The sequence below is a fragment of the Anas acuta genome, chromosome Z, assembly GCF_963932015.1.
Source record: "Anas acuta chromosome Z, bAnaAcu1.1, whole genome shotgun sequence".
Lineage (NCBI taxonomy): Eukaryota > Metazoa > Chordata > Aves > Anseriformes > Anatidae > Anas > Anas acuta.
The window spans coordinates 45,766,094-45,783,621 of record NC_089017.1 but is presented as its reverse complement, the minus strand read 5'-3'; the positions used below and the strand labels follow the sequence as shown (position 1 = coordinate 45,783,621).

At 37.6% G+C, this 17,528-nt stretch overlaps 1 long non-coding RNA gene across 1 annotated transcript; it reads right to left on the bottom strand.

Annotated features, from left to right (window-relative positions):
* Positions 1-1,483: 1,483 nt before the first annotated feature.
* Positions 1,484-6,640, bottom strand: LOC137848277 (uncharacterized). The gene is made up of 4 exons (XR_011091247.1): positions 6,487-6,640; positions 3,775-3,867; positions 2,732-2,803; positions 1,484-2,618 (listed from the first exon to the last, which is right to left on the bottom strand). It is a non-coding gene; the product is annotated as an uncharacterized lncRNA (long non-coding RNA).
* Positions 6,641-17,528: the final 10,888 nt, after the last annotated feature.

Sequence of the window (17,528 nt, the reverse complement as noted above, 5' to 3'; positions counted from 1 at the left end):
CAACTAGACGAGTAACCTTGTCATAAAATGAAATAAAGTTTGTTAAGCAGCACTTCCCCTCATGAACCTGTCTTGGCTGTGACCAATGACCTCATTGTCTTTCAAGTGTTTTTCAATAACTCCCTGAATAATTTTCTCCATGATTTTGCTAGGCACTGAAGTGAGACTGACAGGCCAGGGTCTTCTTTCTTACCCTTCTTAAAATCTGGAACAATATTTGCCAGCTTCCAGTCAATGGAGAATTCTTCACATCCCCAGAAATGTTGGGGTTTGTTTTTTGCTTTTTTTTTTTTGTTTGTTGTTGTTGTTAATTCAAAAATAATTGAGAGAGGTCTTGCAATGACATCAGCCAACTCTGTAAGTACTTTGGGATGAATGCCATCAAGCCCAATAGACTTGTATTCAGCTGGAGCAGCAAATTGAACACAAGTTCAGGTTTGGCTGGGAGTTTTTTATTATCACAGTCATGATGCTAATGTCTACAGATTCCAGATTCCAGATGAGCATTCTTCTGAGTTTACCAAGGTGGAGTAATCAAAAAACATTGCAACCCTCCAAGTGTTAAGATATCGTGAATCAGGAATGTTGTTTCCTGAGATACCTAGAAAACAAGCATTGCTTCAAAAAGGCCATTTGAATTCTTTGTGTTTGTCATGATTTCTGAAGCTGCAAGATGCAGTCATGCTTCTTTTTTATTTCGTCTCACAACTAACTAACCTTTATTTTTACATACTATAAAAACTGTGACTGTCATACATGCACCAGTCTCCAGAAGGTTGAAGTTTGAAGAATGAAACCAAACAGGTAAGACAGGACTTTGAGTTTCAACCTCGTGATCTGTAAGATCACAAGTAAAAAGCCGTCACAATAAAGCAAGTGTCTTCATTTAACAAAAATACTTCTGTAGTAAAAGCTAATGAAGTCATCTTGTTTAATTAATTTGCAGGCATTACTTCAAGTATGAGCACTCTACATTGTAAGTGGCCAACATTTCTTCTCTTCCATGGGTAATATGGCTTCCCTTGACAGTGGAGAAAACTAGACAGAAGAGACCAAGAAGTAGCTTTAGTCCCTCACCCTTCCTATCCTAGCCTGCTAGCAGAACTCATCTGAGCAAAAGCAGAGAAGGCAACAGCCATTTTTCTCTTCAAGGCAATGAAATTACATACTGCTTCTTATTCCAGATCATGTCAGAGCTAACAAAAATCTGCCTGTGCATTTTCTTCTACATCTTTCTTTTGAGCTGCTCCAGGCTCCTCATGATATTATCTAAGCTTCACAGTTGATCTTAACATAAAAAATAAAAAGTCAAGGATACATGCTTATATTTTTCTTTTATTTTGCACACTGTCTTATTACACATGCTTGGTTTCAGTAGAAAGAGGGTGGGTTGATCAGGAGTTGGTAATCATTTGGCTTATTTTCACAATAACTGTAAATAAATTTTACTTATAATTACATAAAACTGGTTGTGTATTTCCTCTTCTACACAATTTTCTTCCTGGAAGAGTAATTGTAGAGTAGCAGTGGAAAGCAATTATGAAAGTGCTAAGCTTTAACTTACAATGTTCATCAAATATATGTTTACCTATGAATTTTCTCTTTAAGAAATTTTAAATGCAGTTTAGCATACAGATTCTTTCAGGAATGGTACCTGTCTCCCCAAAACAGCAATACCAGAAATCTATCTTATGTGAAATATCAGTTCTCTTTATTTATGGTTTATTCCACTGAAATTCACTCAAGGTGTGATAATACATTTAGCCAAAGCCAAGGCTTAGAGTCTTGGTACTGCGAACTATTGCCCATATGAAAAATTCTTCATGAAAGTGTTTTTTTTTTTTTTTTGTCATCAAGAGGTTGTTTTTCACTCATGTTTATTAAACGCTAGTCAGGGTAATTATTCAAAGCCAGGTATAAATACTGAGAAAAAAAAAAAAAAAAAAAAAAAACTGCATTTAATGTGTAGAAATTAATAAAATATGTGGACAGCCAAACCCAAAATCAGCAGAGCTTGATTTTAACAACTTTCAATTTCAGAAGTGTAAGTTTTATTTTGTTATAGTTCCTTAAGCATAAATATGCAATAATATGAATTGCTTTAAAATTCAAATCATACCAAATATACTTGACAGAATATTAATCTAGCAAAACAATTTACTATCATGTAAGGCTTCATGCCTGAATAAAGGAAAGCATGCAAAATAGCCAATGCACAGTTCTAGAAACAAATGTAAAAAGAGAAGAGGGGAACAGAAGACAAATTATTACATGAAAAAAATATTCTTCTTTCATTTAAGAGAAGCAAACCAGTGTTTCTTTAGAAAATTTTCATAGTGATAGATATTTTGCAATTAAATTTTCTATTAAGTTTACATAATAAAAAAATCCCTATTTATAATAATGTATGAATCCCTGTAATAATCCCTATTATAGGGCATTACAGTGCCTGGTATGTCACAATTTATTTGCTGGTGTTCATTGACTGAATATTATGTTTCAAGGTTGTGTGTTTATTTGTCAGCCAGGCCCCCAAGGAGCAACATTTCCTTACTTCAGATTGTAACCAAGTTCTCGAAACATGTGATCCCCCACGTCTTCATCTTGAGACCATATCCCTGCAACCAAGAAAAAGGTTAATAAATGAGGTGGTGAATAGGTGTGGAGATTGGTGACCTGTAAACATGCGTTTTGGCTTCTAATTTTACTCCTTCCACAGACAAAGACCTACCATTCTCCCTCTTTTTTCTACATGTTTTTCCCTTGGTCATCTCTGAGTAGTCCATTCAGGCTGCCTTCAGGCCTTGAAGGAAAACAGCAAAGCATATGTGTATTTATTGCCAGAACAGGCAAAGGGAATTGACGTTGTGCAGAATTTAAACTGTGCTTAGGATTTATGCTTGTAAAATTCCTGTATGCAATTAATTATATGCACAGTATACATGTATACTAGTCTGCAAGGAAACTTTGTTTCTAGGAATCAGGGCATGATACTAAGAAAGTGGAAATTCAAGCATAGCAATGGGGTTCTCTTGGCTTACTTTTTTTGTTTATCTGTTTTGTTTTACTTTTTTTGGTAAATGACTTTCTCCAGATCCCCATAACAGACAAGGAGGTGCAGGGAGCAAAGGACAGTGAATTTCTGTAACAAAGATGATACTTTAAAGCACTAAATACTTACCCTAAACAGTTTATCACCTGTTTCTGTTCTTTGGCAGAGTCAACACTGAACACAAGAAAAAGCCATGCCATTCCATAATCACAGCACAAAGATCTGGGAAATGGCAATCACAAAAAGATTGGAATGCTGCTCAAGTCTAGAAAATCCTTAATTTGCAGAAGATGTGTCAGATAGGTACTTCGTTAAAAATAAAATAAAATAAAATAAAATAAAATAAAATAAAATAAAATAAAATAAAATAATAAAATAAAATAAAATAAAATAAAATAAAATAAAATAAAATAAAATAAAATAAAATAAAATAAAATAAAATAAAATAAAATAAAATAAAATAAAATAAAATAAAATAAAATATTCTCTGACTGTGATTAACCAGACACAGAGGAGTTTATTCACAAAATCTCCCTAGTATAAATATTACCAAAACCAGTGGTGTTTTCACTGTTTAGAGTTTTCTCACTTTTGCATAGATTCCTGTTATCAAATACATACTCTGTTTGGGAAAGAACAGAAATACAATGTAATTTAGTACTTTATGCCCACTCAGAGTAAACTATAATCTGATTTAGAAGATGACTGGAAAAAACTTGTACCTTATGTTTATTTGCCAATTTGCAAAGGATGACATCTGAGATTCTTAAAACCAGTCCCCATCACAACGTCAAATGACATTCTGCTGTCTAACACTGTGAATGAAAAATATTATATGAAAACAGATTGATATATTTTACACTAATAAAGCTTTCCTTGCAAATCTTCCAGTGCTGGAAAAGGGGATTCCCTCATTACTGACTGAAGAAACAGAGGCAGAGATTACATTTCTGAGATCACCTGGCAGGAAAATTTCTGTTTAGTTGCTTGCCCTGCCTTTATCTAAGATGCAGTGATATTTCCACTTGTATTTTTTCCAAATTCAAGTTCAATCTCTAAATTCCCTTTTTAAGTCAATGGGCTGAGCTACCAATTAAAATAAATTGTTCTACCTTGGTCTGTATAATTTTATGGGGATTACGGCAAAGCAACGCACTGAAATACTTTGAAAGTACAGGCCAGATCAAGACAAACTCTACTTTTCATATACGAGAACAAAATGTACTCTACTCAGAAAAGTGTTCCCGTGGCCTACATTAACTGCACATAGCAATGCAACACATGTCCACAGATGTGCAGAGCGAAACGTTACTTGGAGTCAACTGGCGTGTGACAAGTAGGGACAGGGATCTTTGGTTCTTGCAGGAAGCAAAGACAGCACCTGTGAAATGACAGAGAACTAGACTGTCCAAGAGGTGAGGAAATTTAAACAGGGTGAGAACACCATACTCTATCAGTGTGAACCAGCAGCTGAGTGCACTTCTGCCAGCTCTTTATTTGTCTCAGGTCTGCTGAGTGTGCCAGCTTTAATTTTGGTTTTACATTCAGAGATTGCTATTTTGATCAAATATCTTTTCTTTCTTCCAAACTGTGCTCTAAAATCTGAGTCCGCATCTCCCAATGAATTATTTTTTTTCCATTTACTTGCACTGTGAAGCAGTAGATATGATCAAGGGGAAAAAAATAAATCTTAGAGATAGACATGTTATCTCTACTGAGTATATGTAGAACAGACATTCTACCTTTTTTATAGTAATACAAATGAATATTCATATTTGTTAGTTAGTGTCCAAATTAAACAGAGAAAAAAAAAATCTATTAGCTGTAGTTCCGTAGAATTATGCTGACCACAGGAAGGTTTAAAATTCTTTGGAACTGACTGCATAAAATAAGAATTCTCTAAATTAGCTCTATAAAAATAATTGCTATAAGTATGCAAACTTGTGCAATAGTACGAGGATTTCAAGGAATATTCAGAGAGACCGAAAGCTGTAGTGGAACTTTATGCCAGATCATAAACTAGTGATGATTTTCAGATCAAAATCTGGTAATGCATGTGTCATTACACATTTTGTGAGTTCTTTTCCTGTAACACAGAGTGTGGCCAATACAGGAACTTCAGCACATTCTGCCATTCACCCCACATGTTTGAGTTCCACCTTGCTTATCAGATACCAGCTCTGTATGGAAACATATCATGTAATTTTCACTCAAGTCCGGGCATGTTAAAAGATAGATATGTACAAAAGAATTTCCTCCTCAAGCCCAGCAGTGGTAAGCATTAGAGATGTTCCCATCTTTGGCTCTGCTATACATGCTTCCTAGTGTTAACTGGAAGTTTACGACCATTATGACTTACATGGTTATTTGAAAGTAACTCATTATGTGAGGTCAGCTTCTGTCAGAGGTGCCTCTTGAAAAATATTGTGACAGTTGTGTTGTGCTCAAGACTGAAACAGAAGCAGATGGATTAACTTTGCACCACTAAAGGGAGTCATCTGGAGAGATCAGTATGAGGAAATTTGCATTTATCAGGCTTGCTTCATTCTGACATAGAGAAAATTGGTTCCAGTTAACGAAGGCTTCCATGATTCATATTAAACAAAACAAAATATAATAAAGGTTATCAGTCATAAAACTTGTTCTTATTCTTCTCCAAAACCACAGAACATTTCACCTCCATAAAACCAGAGACTTAAGCAACTCCTTTTTATTCCTGTAAGTAGAGAGAGCACCAGGTGGTTCTCCCTGTCACATGGCCAACTTATTTTGAAAATGTGTTTTACGCACTGGGAGAGGAGTTTCCAAAGCACTTTAGAGGTAGAAGTTCTGAGAGAAAATAGTTTCTTAAGACATTGTGTTCATAGTTCTGTTGACTGATAGCTTTCATCTGATAGCAGCTTTTGAAAATGTCCTTCTAGGTTAATATTCATAACATTCATTCTGATCCTGAAGCAGTGTTGTTGGAAAGTTCTTTTATGCAATCCATGGCCAGGACATTAAAACAGACGTTGTTCTGTAAGTTGGGATGAAGAGCTTTATCTGTGTAACAGACTGCCTAAGATAAACTGAAGGGAGGAAAAATACAGACATTCTAATTTTTTAATGATTTAAAGTTGTTTTTCTCTAAAAACAAAGGCAAAATCTCAGCAACCTCCTCCTTTTCTTACCAACAATATGCATTCTCTCTTCCCCTGTGTGTAGCAGACTTAACCAGGTCTTGTTCAAATTCAGAAGGGGTTTCTAACAAAGTGCTGCCACGAGTCCACAGTCAGAAGCCCGCGAAAATTTGAGCTCAACTTTCAGGTGTTCAAGAAGTGCAATTTTCTGCACTTACAGAAATTAATTAATTAGTTAATAAAATAAATTATGAAAATATTGTTGAAATGTTTTCTCAAACAAAAAGTAAGGTCATCAAGAATTTGCAGTAACACCTGGTACTTGATGATAACTAGCCATCTTACAGTCCTCTTCTCTTCTCTTCTCTTCTCTTCTCTTCTCTTCTCTTCTCTTCTCTTCTCTTCTCTTCTCTTCTCTTCTCTTCTCTTCTCTTCTCTTCTTCTCTTTTTTTCTTTCTTCTTTCCTTTCTTTTTTTCTTTTTTTTTTTTCCTCCTGGAAAACTACTTTCAGCTGAGGACCATCTAGCCACAGGGTAGTGTCAATTATCCTGCACAGCAGAAAAGTCCAAATCAATGCAATGCTGATGTGGCCATGTGAGCCACTTCCCCTCCATGAGTTCCCCAGATCAAAGATGCTTCTCTTCAGCTGCTCTGCTACCTATTACAGCTTCCCCAGGGCTTGGTGTTGAATCAGCTCCACAGTCAGATAACAAACAATATTTAGAAATATATTTTCTTTTTATACATGCAGATCACTCTAAAGCAGACTTCAATTTCTTAGCCCCCATGTAACTCTTAATATTAAAACAGTCTTCTCCTTCCATTAATAGGAAACTTGTAAGCAAAGACTTTCACCTCTTCAGTTCTATCTTTTTCAACACAAGGCTGGAAGCTGTTCTCTGAGATATGACAGGAACAGGCTCTCTTAAGCCTTGTTATGTAAGCCAGATTTTCATTTCCATTACCATTGTAAACCATTACTATTTTTTCCACTTTGTGGAATGCCTTCTCCTTTTATTTTTAACAGAAATGCCTCCCATACACAATAAAACAACATATGTAAAATGTTCTGATCTGTCTGTTAGCCCTTTCTACTTATTTTCTCTTCTTTCCACTGGATGCCTACAGGGTACTTTGCTTTGGTATGTAATCTTTTGGGAATCTGTTTTCTTTGTTTGCTTTCTCTTTTGGGGAGGTAATTTCTCTTTTAGGTGTCAGACACCAGATTTTTAAATCAAAAGAAACTACATTTTATGCAACATATAAAATTGATGAGCCTTGAAAAAGAAGAAAACGTTCCTCATCCTCCCTCCTCTCTTTCTTCCCTTGAAATTCTGATCATGAGAAGATCAGAAGAAAAACAGTCTAGTGAAGAGAAGGGGAGAAAAGAAAAGGACAAATGGACAGGAATGGATGTAATTTCATTGCATTTCCATTTTAAAGAGTGGTTACATTTTAAAGGAGTAAAAATAATATAAACAGACTAACATCTGTAAGTCTGAGCAAGCATACTTCTGACTAATTGTGCTGGGCAGGCTGTCATCCTTATCTAATGCAGAACCATGTATCTCTGAAATGAAAGAGGTATTGTAAAAGGGATTTGTCAACTGTTAGTCAAGAACAACAAGCTGTAGAAACTATGGCAACTTTTTAGGAGCTGGTAGCAATTGATCACATGTAGTTTAAATGAGTCTTTACTATCCAGCGGGGTTCTGACAGTACCACAAAATCTAATATGAGGAAGCCACGACATGTTAGAAGAAGCACTTAGAAGCTCCTGTGTTTTGACAGCAGGAACTCAGGAGGACTTCAAACACTTAATATTCTACTTTGATGAAGGAATAACTTCTCATGACACACATTACACTGGCTCTTTTCCTTTCCTCCTCTCTGAAAAGCAGAGGGGTTATTGGTGTTTTGTTGTGTTTTTGTTTTTTTTTTTCATATTTGATTCATACTTGCAAGCATGGGTTTCTCCTTGGTTTCTGCAAGTAAGTTTAACCTATTTTCATTAGTGAGAAGGTTGCTGAATCTGCCAATTGAATATGTGTAATCAAGTAAGAATGGCTGACTACAAGTAAGAGGGGTTGACACATTGAGTACAGGGGAAGATTGAGTCTAATGTTTCTTAATCCTGTAGGTGCTACAGGACACTTTGGACCTCCTCACCTAATCCTTTAGAAACAGTGAGCAATAAATGCTACAAATATTACCATTCTCACAAGGAAAGACAACCACCTAGGACTTTGCTGAGTATCAGAAATCAAAACTGTTACGTGGAGGTTTCATTCCTATTTGTATGAATGAAGAACAGGCAAGAGACAGACCTTTGACGAGGACCAGCCTTTACTGAGAATAGGTTTATAAAAGTGTAAGTAGGGCACCAACACTACATCAGACTAGCAGGTCCTGGTCCCTTCTTCAAGGTAACTGAAAAATCCTCTCAGTGCTTCAGGGCAGGCACAGGGGGGCAATGCACGTCTTCATCTCTGGGTGACAGAGGTTACTTGCTTCACCTTCACAGGTGTTGACACCTGCTTAGGGAGGCTATAAACTACAAAACTGCTAGGCTACAGCTGCTTCAGGCATGGCAGACCCCAGGAGCTGCTGTGAATTGGGCTGGGGCTGCAGAGGTCTTGTATGGAAGTAGTCCTGGGATCCTGGCAACACCTCCTTCAGATTTGTGCCTTGGGAAGTGTTGTTAATGCCTGATCCAAGGCAGAGTTTGCTTTAGCACTGCTCTGGTGGCTTTGCTTCCCCAGGCCTGTGACTATGGTCACTGTGCCAAGAGTATACTGAAAGACCAAGGTCTGTGTGAAGACAGAAAAGAAACAAAGGATGCAGGCAATATTTTTCCCCACAAGACCTCAGTCTGAAAGGGAAACTTTTCTCTTCATACTTGTTAAAAGTCAGAGGACCAAATATTCCTGATTTTCCTAGTCCTTCTATTCTTCTTTCCAAACTGACCTGGCAGTAAGGACTGGAAGATGTGCACAAAAAAGTGGGAGGGAGACTTGTGTGGGAAGGAAGAAGATCTACTTGTCCTATAATGAATCTGAGTGTTTAGTTGGTTGTTGTGTGGGTGTTTGTTTTTTTGTTTGTTGTTTTTGTTTTGTTTTAATTTGGTAACAGCAACCTCTGGTGGTTTATAGCAACCCTTACAGTTCTATTGCGAATAGCAGCTTGCTACAGAAGCACTTGTGTTAGAAACATCAGTGTCTGTTTCCAGATGGAAATTGTACTTTAATGTGAGCCAACTTTCCAAGATTAGAAAATGATCCCTCTCTTTTCTCTTACGCCCAACTTTACTGTAAAGAGATGACCTCTTCCCTGAAAAATACCTAATATTTTCTTTTTATGCTCAGAATATGTTTCAGATAATGTCTTGCTCAGGATACAGTAAAAACAGGGGGCTGCAATTGAAAGTGAGGCCGCATCTGGCCCCTGCTTTGAAGGCTCTGCCAACCAGCTAGTGAATACAGGTGCAGGAAGTATCGTTATCCCTATTTTATAGATAAGGAAACAAGGTGCAGAAAAATTGGTTCACAACCTGAGTTGTGTATACAAGGAACAGAGATGAGTGGGGCGGTGATCTGTTCTTCAAGACCTATGGAAAAAAAAAATATATGTATATATGCAACAGATGCCTCTGTTCTGGTTTTGTTATCATAGCTAACACCTCAGGAACAAAGTGGGAAACCTGATTACAAAAAGAAGGATATAGGCAGAAACATCCAAACCATTTCCTGTTGTATTCTGCCTTTTTAAACATTATATACACACACTTTAGGCTTCGTGCATCTGCTGTAATGCTGCGGGCTGGTGTAAGAAAAGGAAGGCAGGAGCATATTGCAAGTTTTTTGTGGTGTGAATACAGTGCGTGAGCTCTCCCTAGTGGGATCATAAATGCCTGCACTGAATTAGCTGTGCCTGGTCGTGCTGCATTTGTTCCATCACTTTTCTCAAGTACCCACGTCCACTGGCCATGTATCACAGGCTCTAATCCTGACAATGAATTAGATGCAACAAGGACCAGTTACTCGATGAAGGATCTTAATTCTGAGAGATGCACAACTCTGATTTTGTGTGACACTCCAGGATCCCTGGATTCTTTTCTCTCTCCTACAAGAAAGATTAAAGGAGTGACACTAATTTTTCATTTCTTTCTTTTTTCTTTTTTTTTTTTCCATCTCTGTAAAAGCAACTTCCAATGACAGTATTATTTCACTTTCTCTGTGTTGTTCATTTTTAATGAAAAAAAAAATCTTATTTTACATCAATATTTACAAAGCAGAGACCTCTGTGCCCCAGTATCCAAACATATATAAAATGACAGTAGTAATAATAACTGAATCATATCTCTTTCCCAGCACTCTGAAGCCTGAATGTAAAGAAGCCAGTGATGGAACAGACCATGATTTTAGATCAAGGGTCAGTCTCATAAAAATAAATGTATAGATACATCAGCTAATCCCTTGTTGCTCATTAAAAATATTGCCTGTTTTCAGATGGAATTATGATTTACTGATGGTTCTGCAGAGGTCATGGACATCTTCTCTTCCTAAAACTGTATGCATTTTGGGTTGTGCGAGCCTTCCAGAGGGTGAAAACAGAAAGCTGCCAAATAAAGGTAGACACATTCAAATTAGAAATAAGATATTTGTATTGAACACTGCGGAAGATTAATCACTGAAAGAATCAGTCCAGAAAGGGGCACGTTCTCCACCTCCTAATGTTGTCCAGGCAAGTCAGGATACTGTTCCTGAGGTAAGAGTAAGCCCACAGCACATGCTATTGGATTTAGTGTAAGAGTAACTGCATGGAATTCCCTGGCCTTTGGACGAACCGGATGAATTAATGGTCTCTCTAGTGTTAACTGTGAATATATAAATTACAAAGACTTAAAGAATTGAGTAAGAGTTATTTACGGCACAGATGTGCTGAAATTTTGCAACAGTTGCTTTCTCAAAGTGAAAAAGAAATTATTTTAATAACTGTTTCTAAACAGCCTTTTGTTCATGATTTTCATGATTGGATTAAACTGTTTTTTGAGATCAAGCTTTTGCTATTTGAGGTTATATTTTTGAAACTGTGATGACACTTGACTTCTGCAGAGTAGTGTGATCAAAGTAGCAAAAACATGTGACTTCTACAGAGCAGTGTAATCAGATGTCTTAGCCTGAAGAGCTTAAGGTAATCAACATGACCTGTGAGTATCTGTTCTTTAAATAACTATCATATTAAAATAATTCTTCTGCTATTGTATAAAGTTAGTGGAAGAAAAAGAATAATTAGATGAAATGAATGTCTTTTTTTTTCCTTGTTCTCATCCCCACTGAACTTTCTTTAAGTATTTAAACCTAGCACACACACATGCACAGAGATAATTGCAAATATCTATGTTTACCTTTTTCCAAATATATCTTTGTAGAATGTTAAAGTCTGAAACAACCTGGTGAAAACAGAGCACTCATCAGGTTCTTTATCTTGTGGGGAGTGGAAATTGTTCCACTGACTTTAAAGACTTTTGGAGGAAAGGCACTCAAATTGCTAGTTTTAAATTAAATTCTTGCCTTCTGCAATGTCACTATGGACTAGAGAGAAATCTCTACAAAGTTTATTTGAAAATGAACAAATATTTCCCACATACATCCAATGCCCAAGAAACAACACATGACTTGTCATTCAACACAGAACCTTATCAAATACTATATTACCTTTGTAGAAGGTGTCATATCTGCAGATGATTTTAAATAAATATATACATACATAAAAAAGTTTTAACCTCTTATCCCATAGGAAAGATTGCTTCCTAGCATTAACCTATATTCAAAGAACCCCTTTCAAACTCTTTAACATCTTGGAAGTTGTCTAATTTAAATGTTCCATTTGTGAAATGCAGCACAGACTGGTAATACTGAGGCGCTGTGCATTAAAATCCTACAAGGACTGTGTGAGTTGCTGTGTGCAACTCTTGGACCAGGACTGGAACACATCAAAATATTGACTTCAAGCCAAAACATTGAACCCATAGCACTTCTAGGAGAAAGAGTTTGGCAGAGATTGTGATCAAAGAGAAAAAGCATACAGAACTGACTATATTTCTTTTCACTATTTAGTGCATGTTATCTTGCCTTTTCTAAAACTTATTTTATACCACCTCTGGCCTCTGACAGACTAGGCAACAACTACAGCACAAGTCCACATGGAGCAAAGAGAGCAACCTGAATAGGTTTCTCTGTTTTTCGTCTTGATTTGTTGTTAGCCAAGATCCTCACATGCTTCTCTGACCTCATGTTCCTTCCCTTTTTCATATTTAAGATTGGTGGTTAATGCCTGGAAGACAACACCACTTCTTTCCAGATCACTCCAGACGTCTGAAATGTGAGGAGAGGAGAAGAAGTAATAAAACAAGTTTAACTGGCATTATGGTTTTACTGTTTGTGCTGTATATGACAACACAGATTGTAAACAGGGCATAAGAAGTGCTCTTATTGAAAATTTGAGAAGACGTATATATATCATCACAGAGGTGAAGGATTCTTCTTTCGGGAGTAATCTGCTCACCTTTACACTTTGAAGGGAAGTATATCTCAATCAACATATAGATTGTTTGATTTTTTTTTCACCAGGCCTATTGACTAGGTCCTAAATGTGGTGGTGACTGCAGGCAGCCCCTATCCCTGTCAGCCATGTCCTGGCAGAAGGGTTACACCAAGAGTTTTGCACACACTGGTATTACCTGATTACCATGGCTCTCAGTCAATTTCTGAAGTGCTTGCATTGAGCAAATCCTACTCCAGAAAAGTTTAGGGTCTCCAACTCTGTCTCTGGATCCACAATCAAGATTTGCTCTATATGTCTCTGAAGTTACTGTAAATCTTTCTTTGACATCATAACTATAGAGTTCTTTAGTGAGCCATATCTATGAACACACTGATTTCTTAAAAATTCCTTTGTGAAAGGAAAACAACAACTAATTCATGCTATGATTTTCCTTTACGAGGAAAACTGCCTGTCTACAGGTTCCATCCAGGCTAAGGTCCTACTGCAAGCACCATGTTCAGCCCAGATACCAATTACTACTTGGCTTTCAATCAAGTCTGCATCTGACATTTGAAATAGCAGATTAATCTTGTGTTGGTACAGCTCTGCTTCCAAAGGGATTAATTCTTTTTGTTCTCTGTAATACAGAAGGAAGAGTTTTGTTTGTTTGTTTTCTTTTTCCCCTTCTTTAGTTTAAATGACCCCATATCACCCCTTTGCTAAAAGGCTCAGAAATTATTAGGTATTTTTACCTGTACCTTCTCCTGCTTTGGATGGCCACCCTCTCTGAAAAACAAGTACAATGTCACTCTGAAGTGGAAGATGGGACCTCAGGGTACTACTTCCATTGTCAGACATTGCTTTATCCATGATCTGTTCAATGGCTCATTGTATTACCTGCTGGAGATAAGGGGCACCACAGGAGCAAGGGCCATCTCTGTTAGCCCAGTACCTGCTGAACACAACAGGATCCATCCCAACAACTGTAGAAGATGAGCATGATGCTGGAGAAAACTATCAGAGAAACACATGCACAAAGAAGACTTAAATTGTTGTCTACAGTCTATATCCCCATGCAATAAAAAAAAAATCTCATCAATCAAGAAGACACGACTGGTTACCTTACACCACCAAATATTCTAATCAGCCCACACAATAAATGTGTTTCCACTTCTGTTCCTTGTTGCACCCCCTCCCTGACTTAAAAATCCAGGTGTAAAAGAAAATCTAGTCCCCTACATGCTCTTATATTGATGTAACTGAAGTATACCCATGCACGGGGATTGAACGTGTATTCTGGTGTCAGAGGGATTACACTAACATAAAGCAGAAAATAATCTAGAACCTGGGTTGATGGGTTTCTGACCACAGAAGAAAGAATTGCCTGCACATTTGAAGAAAGAGTAGCATATGTAAAAGTAATTTTTGAGTTGAAGGACTTTGGCAGGAAGTAGTAAATCATTTCTGATGCACCACATAAGGGAAAAGAATGGCTCACATCCTGGACCAGGACCATCCAGTCCTGAGGAAGGTGGTGAGACAGCCATCCCTGCCTATGTGTGTGCACGCACAGTCTGTATGTGCACCCACGCACGTATGTAAACAGACTTTCATTATATAGGACAGAATGGCTTTCTTTTCATCAGAACAAGAATGCCTGGTTTTTCATTTTTCATCACTCTTTCTGCATGTGATGTCTTTCACAGGAGGCAAGAATGACAGGATTAAACATACCTGTGTTGAAATATAATCACAAATTTAAAAAAAAAAAAAAAAGTCTGAAAAAATAAAACTAACTTTCACGATACATGGAGAAAAGTGTCACTAAAGAATTCTATACCAAGAGAAAGAAAAGAAGGATATTAGAGAGGACAGAGATCTTTGGTATGACTCTGTCTTCCTGCCATTCAGTCCAGTTTTTCACTGTGTGTTCTCCCTGAATCAATAATAAAGGAAAGATGTTTCCTCTTTTTCCCCTTCCTGATTCATTAAAAAATTAAATAAATAATTTAAAAATTATGTTCTCCTTTGATACTTTTCCAGTTCGTTATGTGTAAAATTCAGGAAAATGTCAGAATTGGATTCAGAACTACAAATGTGTAGTTAGCAATTGTATTGGAATATCTTTCTATCGGTTGGTTTCTTTTCCCTATCAGGAAAAATTGACAGCCTGAATCCCTACAAGACAGAGTTCTCTTTCTCTAGTCTTGCTGCAAGAATGGATATTTCTTTTCCTCCTGTCTAACGTTGACATCGTATACATACAGCTGACCATTTTTATCTACTGCAAGACCTATAAAGGCTGGTAGAGAATTTATGTTAATTCCATTTAACCACTTTGCCCTGGTTATAGGAGAGGATCTGTATCAAAGGAAAGGAAGTATTGCAAAATCATTGGAGTTCCAGCTTGTCAGGACCCTGTGTCTGCCCTGCCCTGCTCTGCTGGCTTGGCCACCAGGGATAGGTCAGTATGGTGTCACCTTCAGCTCCAGCTGCCCTCCTGTGCAGAGCAGCCCACTCCTGCCACGCAGCTCTGTAAACCTGCTGTAAGGACAGGACTGGCTTGCAGCTCTTCCCATTTGAAACTGCTCTGTCCCTGCAACCTCATACCTGGGTGCAGCAGAACCTATCTCTTTTGCAAGCTTAACCAAGTGAATCCAGAAAAGGCACTTCTCACCCAGGCATGCAACACTGAGAGCACAGGTTTGCTCTCAGGTTTCTGTATTATATAAGCCTTAATCTTTTGTTAAAAGAACCTGTATGTTTATCTCACTGAGTTAATTCCCCACTTCTGGGAGAGGCTGGGAGAGTCTACTTGTCCTGTCAGTGCTTGCTCCCTTCATCTCCCCTGGAGCCTGGCAGATCTCATCCATGCTCCCTAGGTGGTCCCTTTCCTCATCTCCTTCTAGGACAGCAGTACCTTTAGCCTCCCCGTTCACAGGCATGGAGTCAGCTCATGGCTGTTTTCCAATAAAACAGCTTTCCCCAACATTCATTGGAACCTCCTATTGCTATGTCTCAGGAGGTTTCCCTTTTTCCAGTGGCACTGTAAAAATCACTGTGCCTTCTGACACGGTGATGTTTTGCAAAGAAATCAATAGCTAAAAATTATTTGTGCAAAATAATAATAATTTAAAAGAAAAAAATTACTCTTTCCTTCTTCACCACAATTTGCATGAGCTTCATTTGCAACATTCCAGACTCAGTCCAAACCCATTAAAACTATCGCTTAGTGTAGCTTCTTGAAGAGGCCTTCACTAAAAGTGAGATCTGGGAGAAAAAAAAAAAAAAAAAAAAAAAAGGAAAAAAAAAGGAAAAAAAAAGGAAAAAAAAAAAAAAAAGCCCCGTTTGCCTGCAGCTGTTAAGGGCTCGATCGGCCTCCTGTGGCTGGTGCCTGCCATATGCCGTCTGGAGGCCCAGCACGGCAGCTGCTGTTTGTGCTGTAATGGATGTGTGCAATAGCAGCCTGGCAGCAGTCTGTCCCTGTAATGCTTGGTCAGAGGATAAGTGATGCAGGACTGACTTCCATACCAACTGGATTTTAAAATAATGATAATAAAAGTAATATTCGAGGGAGGCTTCCATTCTGACCATACCATCTGGCTTTTTTTTTTCTTTTTTCTTTCATTTTTTAGCTTCTTAAAATATAACAATTGTAAAGGTCAGTCAGAATGACAATTTTGGCTTAAAAAATTACAAAGCAGGAACATAACATGGGGATAGTTTCTTTTTAAGTCATTCTTTCTCAATTAGCCCAATTTCAAGGCAGGGGGTAGAAGAAAGACATGCTGCCCAGCTGACACAGAGACAGCAGCTTGAGAAGAGTTTATCCCTCTTCATTATAGTGCTGCAATGTAGGCTAAACTTGGCTCTGTTGAATTGTGATGTTCATTTGACCCTTTGGGAGAACAAAAGTCAGCTTGGATCATATGCCTGTCAAATGGGTAATGTCTGACTGCCAGTGCTAGCTTCTTCAAATGAAAATACTCTAATTAAGAGAAACTGCAGCAATGAGCTCTAATTCCTTCAGACTCCATCCCAGCAGATGCCAGACACCTCCTGTGAATTAAGTGTCAACAGGAATCAATAGCACTAAGTGTTGTAAGAAACAACAATCTTTGCTGGCTAAGTATACAATTCAGTGAAAAAAAAAAAAAAAAAAAAAAAGTCTGATACAAGAGATCAGATCTCTTGTAATACACCCTCAGCAAAACAGCAAAAAGGGCTAACTGGTCAAGGTGACAGCATGTACTGATCTGATGAACACATGAACACAGATGAACTCCTCTTTAGTCTTCATTACCGCCTGAATGCTATCCACCTATATTTTCATTTCACTCCTGTGAGATCAGGATGAACTATTAGTCCAGTTTTACAAATGATATGAAGTTTCAGGGTACTTCATAACTGTCCTTCTGCCAATGATACCCCTGCACAGGCATTGTAAGTATAGCAGTCTACAGAACAATGGATCTAATATAGCTACCTTGCTAATTGTTAGTTGCTCCTTTCTTCTTTGTTTCTCATTCAGCTTATGTTCTGTGGACCTAGCACTATTATTTTTTTATTTTAATAAGGAAGAAATTTTAAGTCTTTGACAAGAAGGTATTGGAGTAGATCTGGTGTTCCCCCTGTCCTTCCCATATCCCAGCAGATTCTTAAACCAATATCCATCCCACTGAAAACAAATAGAAGTTAAAGAGATGGCCAGCCCAAGAGTGATATCCTCTACTGCATTTTGATTTCTACATTCCTGTAGTCTGTCTGTCCTGAAGTGGCAAAAACACTACTTGCATTGATTCCATGCTGGC